Here is a 15,036-nt window from a genome sequence, read left to right on the forward strand (position 1 = left end):
TCAAATTTATCCCTAAATATTTTGTAACTTTATATTAGTGTAATTGGCCTTATTTTTCATTTAATTTTCCAATTGCTGGTTGGATGTATACAGAAATAAAATATATTTTTGAATATTATTTCTTAATACTGCAAACTTGTAACTCATATTTACTTCTAATAGATTCTGTAGTTTCCTTAGATTTTCCACATAGATGACCATGCTGTCTGAGAATAAAGACATTTTACTTCCTTCTTTCCTATCTTTATGTTAAATAGTTTACTTTTATTTCATGATAGTACTGCAGAGGCTACCAGTAAGATTTGGACAAGATCAAATATTTGTGTCCTATTCCCAATCTTAGAGAGTTGTATCAGTCTATTCTGGCACTGCTATAAAGAGCTGCCTGAGACTCTGTAATTTATAAAGGAAAGAGGCTCAATTGACTCAACAGTTTGGAAGGGCTGGGGAGGGCTCAGGAAACTTACAATCATGACAGAAGGTGAAGCAAACACGTCCTTCTTTACATGGTGGAAGGAAGGAGAAGTGCCCAGCAAAGGGGGAAAAGCTCCTTATAAAATGATCAGATCTCATGAGAACTCACTCACTATCACAAAAACAGCATGGGGGTCACCAACCCCATGATTCAATTACTTCCCATCAGGTCCCTCCCATGACACATGAAGATTATGGGGACTACAATTCAAGATGAGATTTGAGTGGTGACACAAAGCCCAACCATATCAGAGAGAAAGCAGTCTTTCATTACCTAGAATCATATGAGCTATAGATTTAAAGTCCTTTATGAGATTGAGGTTCTCTTGGATCTCTGGTTTACTGAGAGTTTTTCTTCATGTATATATGTTGACTTATATCCAATTTTGTGTGTGTGTACTGAGATTATGTGAGTTTTATTTTTTAAGCCTGTTAATGTGGTGAATGACATAAATGAATACAATGTTTCATTGCTAATATAAGACAGATTTATCATATTTTTTTATTTTTCTATATTGTTAGATTTAATTTGTTAACATTTTGTCTAAACATTTTATCTGTGTTTATGAAGAATATTTTTCTGTAGTGCTCTATTTAATGTCCTTTTCAAGTTTTGGTAGTAGGGAGACGCTGGCATCATGGAATGAGTTTTAAAGTATTTATTTCTCTTCAATTTCCTAGAAAAGTTATGTAATACACATATTCTTTCTTCCTTAAATATTTGGCAGAACTGACCAGCACAGGAATCTGAGCCTAGAGAGATGTGTGTGTGTGTGTGTGTGTGTGTGTGTGAAGCTTTTAACTACAAATTTATTTTTCTTAGTAGAGCATGTTAGGTAATCCATGTTTTCTTAAGTGAACTTTCATAGGAATTCATCAATTTCATCTAAGCGGTTGAATTTATTTGTTGTTAATAATACTTCCACAGTATCTTTTAAGTGTCTGCCGGGACTATGATAATATCCCCTCTCTCATTTCTAATATTGACCATTAGTGTGTGTCCTTTTTACCCCAATCAGTTTTGGCTATTGTTTTATCAGTTTGATTGATTCCTTCAAAGACCAGTTTTTGTTTTCACTAAGTTTCTCTATTGTTCTTTTTTTTCTGTTTTTAAAATTCTCCTCTAATCTTTATTATTATGTCTTTTCTGCTTACTTATGTTTAACTCATCTTTTTCTCATTTAAGGCAGAAAACCAAGTTATAGATTTCGGACTTTTCTTCTTTCCTAAAATATGTGTTTAATGGGTGTGTTAAACCTTACTGCTAAGCACTGCAATAGCTGTATCTCACATATTTAATGTTGTTTTGAATTTTTATTTATTAAAAATATTTCCATATTTTTGTTGTAATTTCTTCTTTGACCCATGAATTATTTAGATGTACATGAGTAGGTTTTAGCTTCTAAATATTTGGAAAATTATATAATATCAATGTGTTCTCCAAAAGTTTATGTATTGGAAACTTAATTCCTTTGCCCTCATGAATGAATTAATGTCACAATCATGGTAATAGGTGCCTTTTCACAAGAGTGGATTTGTTATAAAATCAAGTTCTTTCTGGCCCTCTTGCTCTTGACTTTTTATCATTTGATGCCCTCTGCCAATTTATGATATAGCAAAAAGACTCTCAAGAGATGTCAATGCAATGCTCTTGGACTTCCCAGCATCCAGAACTGTGAGCTAAATAATCTTATTTTCTTTGTAAATTACCCAGCCTATGTTGCAATCATGCACCGCATAAGGATGTTTCAGTCAATAATGGACCACATATCTGATGGTAATTCCATAAGTTTATAATGAAACTAAAAATATTCCTATCACCTAGTGACATCATAGCTGTTGTAACATTGTGGTGCAATGCATTACTCCTGTGTTTGTGGTGATGCTAGTGTAAACAAACCTATTGTACTGTCAGTCTTATAAAAGTATAGCACATACAATTATACCCAGTACATAATACTTGATAAAAGTTGAAAAACAACTATGTTGCTGGTTTATCTATTTTCTATACTATACATTTTATCATAATTTTAGAGTGTACTCTTTCTACTTAGAAAACAATTAACTGTAAAGTAGCCTCAGGCAGGTCTTTCAGGAGGTATTCCAAATGAAGGCATTGTTAACATAGAAGATGACAGCTGCATGCATGATATTGCTCTTGAAGACCTTCCAGTGTTAATAAGATATAGAAGTGGAAGAGAGGAATATTGATAATCCTGACCCTGTGTAGGCCTAGATTAATGTGAGTGTTTGTGTCTTACTTTTAAATAAAAAAGTTTAAAATTAAAAAATATTCAATAGAAAAGTTCATAGAATAAGAATATAAGGAAAGAAAATATTTTTACAGCTGTTTTATGTGTTTTAAGCTAAGTGTTATTTAAAAAGAGTCAAAAAGTTTTTAAAATTAATCTTGTAAAGTAAAAATGTCACAGTAAGCAAAGGTTAATTTCCTATTAAAGAAAAAAAAGTTAAATAAATTTAGTGTAGCCTAAGTGTACAGTGTTTATAAAGTCTACAGTAGTGTACAGTAATGTCCAAAACTTTCACATTCATCCACTATTCACTCACTGACTCACCCAGAACAATTTCTCATCCTGCAAGCTCCATTGGTGGTAAGTATTCTATATAAGTGTATCAGTTTTTATTGTTTATACTGTATTTTTATTGCACCTTTTCTACATTTAGATACACAAATGCTTACCATTGTGTTACAATCACCTACAGGATTCCATACAATATCATGCTGTATAGGTGTATAGCCTAGAAGCAATAGACTGTACTATATAGCCTAGGTGTGTAGTAGACTATACCATCTTGGTTTGTGTAAGTACATTCTGTCTGTTATTTACACAACGATGAAATAACCTAAAGACACATTTCATAGAAAAAAAAACTCTCTTAAGTGATGTATGACTGCATTCTGTTCTAGCAACAGAAGATGGACTAAGATGGACATTTTCAGACTATTATAGATTTATACTTATATTCCACTATTGTTATCAATGCTGCTTTGCATGATTTGAATCCTTATCAAATGCATTGAGGCATTTATTATTATCCACAGTGTGGTCTATCATAAGAAATACTATTTTTCTATTTAAAATAGGTTGTATTTTTCTGTTGTTGAATGTGTAGGGTCAGAAAGGTGTGACAACTCTCCTCAGCCATCATAAAGGTTACACGCAACACTCCTATAAAAAAGACTGGTTAACAAAAGAAAACCATAACAGGCTTGTTTAATCAAAGTTTTACATGACACAGAAGACTTCAAAAATGAAAACCTCAAACACTCAAACTGTCTATTTTTATACTTAAGTGTGATGAAGCATGGACAGCTGTGTCAAAATGTGATTAGATAAAAGGGAATAACCCAATGGAAATAGATTAAGTGGGGAAACCCAGCAATGGTTTTCTGATCATATTCTTCTTGGCCTCTCTTTTGTAACATTTCTTTCTCCCAGAAATGGGCCAGGACCTCTCTGGAATTATGGTTGTACGGCTTATTATTAGACTAGGGTAAGTCAGAGAATTTCTTTATTCTAAGTCCTAAGTAGAAAATTGAGAAAAGGTTAGAGTAATGTTTCTACATTCTATGACCCACTTTGGGGAAAGAGGAATCCTATGGCCTGCCTTGGGAAACAAAGAGAAGCAGAAGAAAGAAGGAGAGAAGGAAGTCAGAAAGAAACTTTTCTTCTGAGATCTCTCCAATGTCCTTCAGGTTGAAGTACTTAGCATCCTGAAATGCCATACTTTGGGGCATCACTTTCTGAGCCCCAAAAGATAAAATGTCCCATGAATGTCATTTAGGTCAACATTTAAGGGAGAAACAAGAGACATGGAATATATTTAGCTTACAGTAATTTATAATATCTCGCAGCATCTGGATGAATGGATAGATAGATACATAGGTAGCTACCTAGATAAATGTAGCTATATTGTATCTACAAAGGTGATTTTAAATGAATGAGATATTCATGCAATAATATTATAATAAGATTCTAACTGGTGTGAGATGGTATCTCATTGTGGTTTTGATTTGCATTTCTCTGATGGCCAGTGATGATGAGCATTTTTTCATGTGTCTGTTGGCTGTATGAATGTCTTCTTTTGAGAAATGTCTGTTCATATTCTTTGCCCACTTTTTGATGGGGTTGTTTGTTTTTTTCTTGTAAATTTGTTTGAGTTCTTTGTAGATTCTGGATATTAGCCCTTTGTTACATGAGTAGATTGCAAAAATTTTCTCCCATTCTGTAGGTTGCCTGTTCACTCTGATGGTAGTTTCTTTTGCTGTGCAGAAGCTCTTTAGTTTAATGAGATCCCATTTGTCAATTTTGGCTTTTGCTGCCGTTGCTTTTGGTGTTTAGACATGAAGTCTTTGCCCATGCCTATGTCCTGAATGGTACTACCTAGGTTTTCTTCTAGGGTTTTTATGGTATTAGGTCTAACATTTAAGTCTCTAATCCATCTTGAATTAATTTTCGTATAAGGAGTAAGGAAAGGATCCAGTTTCAGCTTTCTACTTATGGCTAGCCAATTTTCCCAGCACCATTTATTAAATAGGGAATCCTTTCCCCATTTCTTGTTTCTCTTAGGTTTGTCAAAAATCAGATGGCTGTAGATGTGTGATATTATTTCTGAGGACTCTGTTCTGTTCCATTGGTCTATATCTCTGTTTTGGTACCAGTACCTTGCTGTTTTGGTTACTGTAGCCTTGTAGTATAGTTTGAAGTCAGGTAGCGTGATGCCTCCAGCTTTGTTCTTTTGACTTAGGATTGTCTTGGCAATGTGGGCTCTTTTTTGGTTCCATATGAACTTTAAAGCAGTTTTTTCCAATTCTGTGAAGAAACTCATTGGTAGTTAGAATGGCAATCATTAAAAAGTCAGGAAACAACAGGTGCTGGAGAGGATGTGGAGAAATAGGAACACTTTTACACTGTTGGTGGGATTGTAAACTAGTTCAACCAAAACAGTTTGGCAATTCCTCAAGGATCTAGAACTAGATGTACCATATGGCCCAGCCATACCATTACTGGGTATATACCCAAAGGATTATAAATCATGCTACTATAAAGACACATGCACATGTATGTTTATTGCGGCACTATTCACAATAGCAAAGACTTGGAATCAACTCAAATGTCCATCAGTGACAGACTGGATTAAGAAAATGTGGCACATATACACCATGGAATACTATGCAGCCATAAAAAAGGATGAGTTTGTGTCCTTTGTAGGGACATGGATGCAGCTGGAAACCATCATTCTTAGCAAACTATCACAAGAACAGAAAACCAAACACCGCATGTTCTCACTTATAGGTGGGAACTGAACAATGAGATCACTTGGACTCGGGAAGGGGAACATCACACACTGGGGCCTATCATGGGGAGGGATTGCATGGGAGTTATACCTGATGTAAATGACGAGTTGATGGGTGCTGACGAGTTGATGGGTGCAGCACACCAACATGGCACAAGTATACATATGTAACAAACCTGCACGTTATGCACATGTACCCTAGAACTTAAAGTATAATAATAATAAATTAATTTTTAAAAAAAGATTATAATAAGATTACAATAGGGTGCCAAATATGTAATTCTCAGTGTTTATCACAGTAGGAAGGGGCTATCATATGGCTAAATTAATTACACGAATTAATAATATCAGTGTCTAAAGCCAGTTTTTGTGATTCATCTGACATTTACCCTGGTAATTAGCATACTTTACAATCCACAATTGTGAACAAAAAAACTATGAAAAATAAAGTAAAAGGTATTACATACTAATTAATGTTTATATTATATTGTGGCTAAAATAAATCTTCAAAGTTTTGATTATGAAAAAGTATTAAAAAGATAAGGAAACGCATTTTTAGTAAGTTTTGAATAGCCTACAATAGGAATGAGGTTCTCAACAGAGTTTCTCTATTACACTGCTAGTCTGAAATGACTATTTAGATAAAGCAAATGACAGTAAGAACGACAGTGATAATAATTTGAATCTCTTTTATGCCAATAAAACCCTGAGATAAAACAGTTAGGCTATTTAAATTAGATCATACAATTATTCAATTGAGGGAGATTTTAAAATACCCTTTATAATAGTTTTTTGGCAGCCTTAACTCAATTTAAAGTCAGCTTCAAAAATTTTTATTCTGAAAGATATTTTAAGAATTTTTAAATCTAAGATTTTATTCCTCTGACATCTTCCCCTATGTGAAATTTCAGTATACAAGAAGCACTCATAAATAGCTAACATAAATAACACTCATAAATAGCTGACAAAGCACATTCAATGATCCATGTTAAAGTTGTTTTTCCATGAGGCTTGTGCAATAATTTTTCCATTTTGTAGATGAGAAGATTGGGACAAGTAACATTTAGCAATTTGTCTAAACCTACAATATAAGAGGTAGATCCCAGATTGAAACCTACATAGTCTGACTCCAAAACCTTTGCAAGTATCATAAGGCATCTTTCTGATCCTTTAGTGTTCATTCCCAGTATCTTTAATAGTTGCCCTCAAATTTCTCAAATTTCTTTATTTACTTCCATTTTTCTCCTACAATAATTGTAGGCACACTTAAAGAAAAGTTACAATATAAATAATATTTTAAAATATCTACAACTAATACTAAAGAGGTTATTTTATTTAACATTTTATTTTTAAATAGGAATTTAAAATATCTACAACTAATATCAGAGCCAAGGGGCTATTTTCTTTGAAATACAAAGAGCTACTATAAATTAATAAATAAAATATCAAAAATTAAGACATAAAAATATTGCCAAAATTTATAAACAAATGGTACACAAAAAAGTAAGAGAAATAAAGTGGCTCTTAAGCACATAAAAATATATTAAACCACTCAATTTATGATAAATATAAATTTTTAATGCAACTAAAGATAAATAGGGCTTGTTTCAACAATTAATGTTTTTGGAAGATCCATATGGTCAACTAAAATACAGCCAAATGAAATTTCATTGAACTAGATTGAGAAAAAGAATGACTGGGCTTCAAAGGAAAAAAAAAAAAAAGTAGATAATTTACTTAGATCTAGAGAACTCTTGGCTCTATACAAAGTATGAGTGAATGGAATTGAGCTAATAAACATCATCTGTTTTTTAAATGTAAATAATCAACTTATATATATATTTATATTTTTCTAGTTGTGTAAAGTAGGAGAGTAAATGCAATCTGTCTTACTCCATTATAGCCAAGAGTGAAAATTTCTAATGCTGTCTATTAAAGGACAGACAGAAATAAATGCAAATAAACTGTCAAAAAATTATTGGATTGTTCAGAATTAAGTTTAGGTAATTTTATAGGTTGAAATAAAATAATCCCATATTAAATCACCATCAATGCTATTATAAAGATTAATGTGAAATAGATCATGAATATAAATGTGAAAAATACAGTTATAGAAATAAATATATGAGAACACCCTTAGAATCTTAGATTACACATAGTTTCTAAGAAAAAAATAAGAGACAAAAACGTTAACATCAAAAACGAAACTGAAAAACTAGACCTTACTTAAATTAATGGTGTCTAACATACACCCTTAGAAAATTCCACTCTGAGCTATGATTGAGTTATGAGACACTGTCTCATTTTAAACAACTAAAAAATGAGGCAGAATATGGGAAGCAATAGTTTTAAGACATTGGACAACTGGCAGCAAAGTCATCCCTTAGATAAGAGAAACAAGTGAAGAGAGATCTACAATTAACTCATCTTACTGTCTGAAGAGTGTTTCTGGGCACAGCACAGAGTGGAAGAAGCAGCCTTTTAAATTATAAAGAAAAAATATGGTTCTAAGAGAACAACCTGGCTGGCATGAGAGAGACAAAATACTCAAGAGGAAAAAGTTACACAAAGAGACACAGAGAGAGAGTGTGTGTTCCAGGAGTTGCAGAAGGATCCCTTCAAGCCTTTGGCTGAGTACTATTTCGTGCATGTATGTGAAAAAAGTGACCCAAAGCCAGGGAAAGAACAACAATAAAATGTCACAATACAAATACTGGAATGTACACAGATCCCATCAGCTAAAGTAAATGTACATGATCCCATCAGCTACAGCAAAAAATTCTCCTAATAGATTAGACCTTATTGAATAGAGTCCTCAGAACTGTTTTTCCTCATTTGTGAGACCAAACACTACTAGACTAAAAGCTATTATAGACTCACTCTTAGGAAGTTCGAAAACAAATCCTGAAAAGATTATGCTGAAAGCAAGAAACTTAATTGTACCACAGAATAAATCCCAGCAATATTTATAGAAAAAATGAAAGCTTACAGCCAGCAAGGTAAAATTAATAATTCTGGAATCAAATAACTACTTTATAAGCATTCAAAAAACAAAACGATATATAACTCATAACCAGGAGGAAAATTAGTGAATAGTTTCTGACTCAGAAACGACATAAATTATAGAATTAGTAGGCAAGTAAGTAAAATCAACTATTACAAATATAAACTATCTTTCAAGAAGATAGAGAAACCCATGAATGGGTTTGTCTATTCAATAATATGATGAGGGGAGAACAAGTTTTTAAAACATTAAAATTAAACTTCTAGAGATGAAAACTATGTGTGATAAAAATCATACTAGATGGAATTAATAACATATTAGAAACTGAAGTAGAGATGGTTAGGAAACTTGAAGATATTCAAAGTGAAATGCAGAGATATAATTCAAAAGAAATACAGGTGAGCATCACTTATGCAAAATGCATGGACCCAGAAGTGGTTTTTGGATTTAAGATTTCTTTCAGATTTGGGAATACTTACATTATACTTACTGGTTGAGCATTCCTAATTTGAAAATCCCAAATCCAAAATGCCTGGATAAGCATTTGTTTTCAGTGTCATTTCAGTGCTGAAAAGTTTCAGATTTGGAGTGTTTTGGATTTTGTAGCATTTTGGATTTCAGATTTTTGGATTAGGAATACTCAACTTGCATGACAAAAAGAGACTATCAAGTATCCACATGAAATGTTGAGGTAAAAGAGCCTACAAAAGAAATGAATAATGCATCAATGACCTGCAGGATAATATTACACAGTATAAATATGTGTCAGTAGTGTACATGGAGAAGAAAGAGAATAGAGAGCACAAAATAATCAGAAAAAATAATGGCCAAAAATTTTTAATGCTACTAATCTTGAAGAAAAAAACTACAAAGCCACAAACTGAGACAATCAAAAAACTCTAAGGAGAAAAAAAAAGCACACTAAGATATGTAATCATATTTCTAAAACCCTCAATAAAGGCACAGTGGCTCATGCCTGTAATCCCAAAATTTTGGGAGGCCAAGGTGGGTGGATCACAAGGTCAGGAGATCGAGACCATCCGGCTAACATGGTGAAACCCTGTCTCCATTAAAACTACAAAACATTAGCTGGGCATGGTGGAGGGCGCCTGTAGTCCCAGCTACTCAGGAGGCTGAGACAGGAGAATGGCATGAACCCGGGAGGCGGAGCTTGCAGTGAGCCGAGATGGCGCTACTGCACTCTAGCCTGGGAGACAGAGCGAGACTCCATCTCAAAAAAAAAAAAAAGAAAATCTGAAAAACAATCAAAGGAGGTTGGTAGAACATATTATACATAAAAGAAAATATAAGAATGACGGCAGAGTTCTTATCAGAAGCTATGAGATTTAGAAAAATAATAGAGCAATATTATTAAAATTCTGGAAAAAACTAAATAATTGGAAGCATACATTCAACAGAGCATTTTAAAAGTAGAGGCAAAATGAACCACCTTAAAACAGTGTTAAACCATTCATTTCTAACAAACTTGTATTAAATAATGCTAAAGAAAATTTTAAAGAGAAAAAATGATGCTGGATAAAATTTGCTAACAAATGAATACAGATAATGAGAAATTGTAATTATATAGTAAATATAAAATGGATGTTACTCATTTAAACAAACTTTTAAACTTGTTGCTTAAAACAAAGAAGTATAGTTGCTATTTCTTTAATGAAAGTTAAATGAAATCAAAATATTCACATCATAGAAGTGTGAAAAACATGAAAAAAGAGGACCAAAAAACAGAAGAAGCGAAAGAAAACAAAAAGAAAGATGATAGGTTTAAACTCCATCATAAGTGAACTTGATTAAATACAAATTATATAATCACTCTAATTAAAAGACAGAGACTTTTGGCCGGGCGCGGTGGCTCAAGCCTGTAATCCCAGCACTTTGGGAGGCCGAGACGGGCGGATCACGAGGTCAGAACATCGAGACCATCCTGGCTAACACGGTGAAACCCCGTCTCTACTAAAACTACAAAAAAACTAGCCGGGCGAGGTAGCGGGCGCCTGTAGTCCCAGCTACTCGGGAGGCTGAGGCAGGAGAATGGCGTGAACCCGGGAGGCGGAGCTTGCAGTGAGCTGAGATCCGGCCACTGCATTCCAGCCCCGGCGACAGAGCGAGACTCTGTCTCAAAAAAAAAAAAAAAAAAAAAAGAGAGACTTTTAAATTGGATAAAAAGCAAGATAATTATACGCTGACTGAACCACAGCAGTGCAAATATAAAGAGATAGGTTCAATGAAAAAGATGGAAAATATATGTCACACAACATTTTTAAAACCTAGGGTTTCTTTATTAATATAATACGATGTATATTTCAGAGCAAGAAATACTACCAAGGATGAAGAAAGTCATTTTCTAGTCTTAAAGGGGTAAATATAGCAAGAAGCCAATACTAGACTTTTAAAATACATGAAGCAACAACTGATGGAACTGGAAGGCAAATAGACAATTTTTACAATTGCAATTAGAGATTCCAACACTTCCCCCTCAAAAATTATGGAACAAACAGAAAATTATTAATAACAGAGAAATGTTGAGCAACACTATGAAAACTTGATCTTATTAGTATAGAACACTCTAACCACCTTGTCCAACCACATTACTATACTTGATGATTCACCTAAATTGTGTTCACTCTTCTTCCTACTTATATTTCTCTTTTTTTCCCTACCTCCTCCATTTCCTGCCTGATGGTATTTCCTCAATCTTCCTGAAGAAGGTATCACCATCTGGAAGAAATTATGATTGCATATAGACTTTAAACACTGATTATATCCTAATCTCTACACCGTTATTAAGGATATCCCAATCGCCAAAAAGGAGAGGGAAATTTTGATTAAAAAATTTAGATTGTTTTGGCATATATGCTTTTAATTCTCTTGGCATCTACCAAACTGTATATCATTTTGTGAGATCAAGAAATTAAAAAGCAAAACAAAACTAACTTAAATGATTAATTGGTATAAGCCTTAAAAGAATTTAAAAGTTAAGTTTAGTAAGCTGACATTTGTTGATAGTTTAAGGAGGACCATGGAAAATTAATTATCTCATTCTAGCTAACAAGAAAAAAAATGTATATGTAAATCCCATCTTGCTAAAAGCCAAAATTAAGAACAAAAAACACAAGGTATAAATTTCAGTAATGGACTTGTTCAGTAAATTTCAAGAGGAAAAAAGACAGGACACTTGGGGATTTTGTTTTATTTTATTTTACTTTATTTTTTATTTTTTATTTTTTTGAGACAGAGTCTCGCTCTGTCTCCCAGGTTGGAGTGCAGTGGCTGGATCTCAGCTCACTGCAAGCTCCGCCTCCCGGGTTCATGCCATTCTCCTTCCTCAGCCTCCCGAGTAGCTGGGACTACAGGCGCCCGCCACCTCACCCGGCTAGTTTTTTTTTTTTTTTTTTTTTTTTTTTTTTTTTTTTTGTATTTTGTATTTTTTAGTAGAGACGAGGTTTCACCGTGTTAGCCAGGATGGTCTCGATCTCCTGACCTCGTGATCCACCCATCTCGGCCTCCCAAAGTGCTGGGATTACAGGCTTGAGCCACCGCGCCCGGCCCACTTGGGGATTTTAAATGGTTTCTAAAGTCTTTAAATTTTAGTATAATAATAGAGATGTTGACAAATTATATTAGAAAGACTTCATAATATATTTTTGATAAATAAGAAAATCACATAGAAAGACGTTCAAAATAATTAGTCATTGGGAAAATGCAAATAAAATTATAATGAGATATTACAAAACCATCAGAATGGCTAAAGTAAAATAAAAAATAATGGTAGCCATAAATGCTGGTGAAAATTTGGAAAAACTGGAACACACATAAGTTGCTGGTGGGAATGTAAAATGGTACAGACATTCAGGAAAAAATTGCAGCTGTTTCTCACAAAACTACCACTGTGCTTACTATGTGACTTGGGCATAATTGTACACTTGGATATTTAGCCCAGAAAAAGAAAATGAAAGTAGGTTCATATCTGAACATGAATAGCTAGCCAAAAACTGGGAAAAGCTCAAATGTCCTACAGTGGGTAAATGGTGAAACACACTGTGGTATATACATACCATAGACTATTACTCAGCAATGAAAAAGAACAATCTATTGATATATGCAACCTTGTATAGATCCCAAAGGAATCATGCTGAGAAAAAAAATCCGGTGCTATATACTGTATTGTTACATAATTGCAAGGAATTAAATATAAGATTGGGGAAAGAATTGACTGTGAGTGTAAAATAGTAGCACAAGCGATTATTTTAATAATATGGTTCTATATCTTAACTGTGGTGGTGGTGATATAAATCTGCATGTTATAGAACTGCATAGGACTAAATACATACACACACACAGAAGTGAGTGCATGTAAAATTTTAAAATCTCAAGTTGGTTGATTATATTGGTATCGATATCCTGGCTATGATATTGTACTATGGTTATGCAGTAAGTTACAATGGGAGGGAACAGAATGAAGTGAATACCACATCTCTCCATGATATTTCTTACAAGTACATGTGGATCTATGATTATCTCAAAATAAAAAGTTAAAGAAACAAACCTAAAAGAAGATCAATGCCAGGTGCGGTGGTTCACACCTGTAATCCCAGCACTTTGGGAGGCTGAGGCGGGCAGATCACTTGAAGTCAGGAGTTCAAGACCAGCCTGGCCAACATGGTAAAACCCTGTCTCTAATAAAAATACAAAATTAGCCAGGTGTGATGGCACGTAGCTATAGTCCCACCTACTCGGGAGGCTGAGGCAGGAAAATCACTTAAACCTGGGAGGCGGAGGTTGCAGTGAGCCAAGATTGAGCCACTGCACTCCAGCCTGGTGACAGAGCTAGATATCACCTCCAAAAACAAAACAAAACAAAAAAAAATGCAGTCTTCTAAAGTTAATTATGTATAAAGTATACTAATGTGTTTCAAGAAGTATACACTTTTCATGCTAAAGGCAGTATATTCATATCTAAGCATAAAGATGGATTTTGTTTTCTGGTTTTTAGGTTGAAGTTTTTTATCTATTGAACTTAAATTTAATATACTTTATGGGATAATTGAAACACTCTGGAGATTAGTCAATTCCCTCATTGTTTTTATCCCCTTTAAATATCCTTATTCATCACTGCAACAGTCTGAACTCGACAACTCTCCTTTTCCTTCTTCAGAAAGGAAAATACTACTATTGTTTAACCTCTTTTATAAAATAATATATACCTCATTCAAAACTCTTGAAGAACACCTTGAATAATTCTGATTTGATTGTTCTTTGTTACTGGTTCACATTTAAAAACAGAAATTAAAAATAGCAAGCTTACTGTGTTATCACATATTTAAACTCTGAAAACTTTGGGAAGCCTTGACTTTTCACCGAGTACTTGATTGACTGTCAAATTTTCTTCAGTATTCCTATGTGCTTTGGAATTTCATCCCTGTTCATGGGCTTTTCCTTATTGCAAGTTGATATGGAAAAGGATTTATACAACATACAACTTAATCTGTAGAACATATAAGCTAGTCTTTACAACATATTTTGTATGTGGTTAGTCATCTAGGCCCCTGGTTTCAAGACCTATTATAAGAACTAATCATCATTTATTTCTGATACTTGCCTGCATTGCAGTTTTCTGATACATTCTAGCCAGAATTATTCAGAGTTATTGGCATATCAGATGATTAAATAATTCACTCTGAAACGAAAGGATCAGGGTGGACTAACATTAGTTCAGCTGCAAACAACATCTGTTAAACAGCCTCCTAGTCAATAGAATTTTGGCAATGGTGTAGTTCTGAACACTATAGATTAATATAATGGAGCTTGACTTTATCTGCCTTTGACCAAAATGGTAAACTAAGAAATAACAAAACAGCCTTGACAGCTGACAACTGGTAATTGGCTTGGCAAATAACAGCAGTCCATGATGTTCCCTGCTGAATATAAATGATTTCACAGAATATCAACATCTGATGGCATCATTCCATGACCATAATGGAACAAAACCAAATAAAAGGACATAATACAATCATAAAAATTACTAAATTTCTCTGTCTCCTGGCCAAATGACTGACCACTGCCTCTTTACATAGGACAATACTATGCTACTTTTTTTGTCTTACCTTCTAGATTAAAAATGATTAAGATACAAATCCTTATTTGCCATAATTTTATGACAACTCCTAATCTAGAACAGAACCTCTTTCCTTACCCTTCTCAAAAATAACCTAGGCTGCACA

The 15,036-nt window shown here is 33.7% G+C and overlaps 1 long non-coding RNA gene across 2 annotated transcripts in view; it reads right to left on the reverse strand.

Annotated features, from left to right (window-relative positions):
* LOC126932926 (uncharacterized) overlaps positions 1-14,575 on the reverse strand; it is a 58,016-nt gene extending 43,441 nt beyond the window's left edge. The window contains exon 1 of one of the 2 annotated variants that reach the window (XR_007718372.1): positions 14,411-14,575. This is a non-coding gene — a long non-coding RNA (uncharacterized LOC126932926). Of the gene's footprint in view, positions 1-11,475; positions 11,537-14,410 lie in introns of those variants that run through there. The other variant, XR_007718371.1, reaches the window with a different exon arrangement.
* Positions 14,576-15,036: the final 461 nt, after the last annotated feature.

The sequence above is a fragment of the Macaca thibetana genome, chromosome 12 (genome assembly GCF_024542745.1).
Source record: "Macaca thibetana thibetana isolate TM-01 chromosome 12, ASM2454274v1, whole genome shotgun sequence".
NCBI lineage: Eukaryota > Metazoa > Chordata > Mammalia > Primates > Cercopithecidae > Macaca > Macaca thibetana.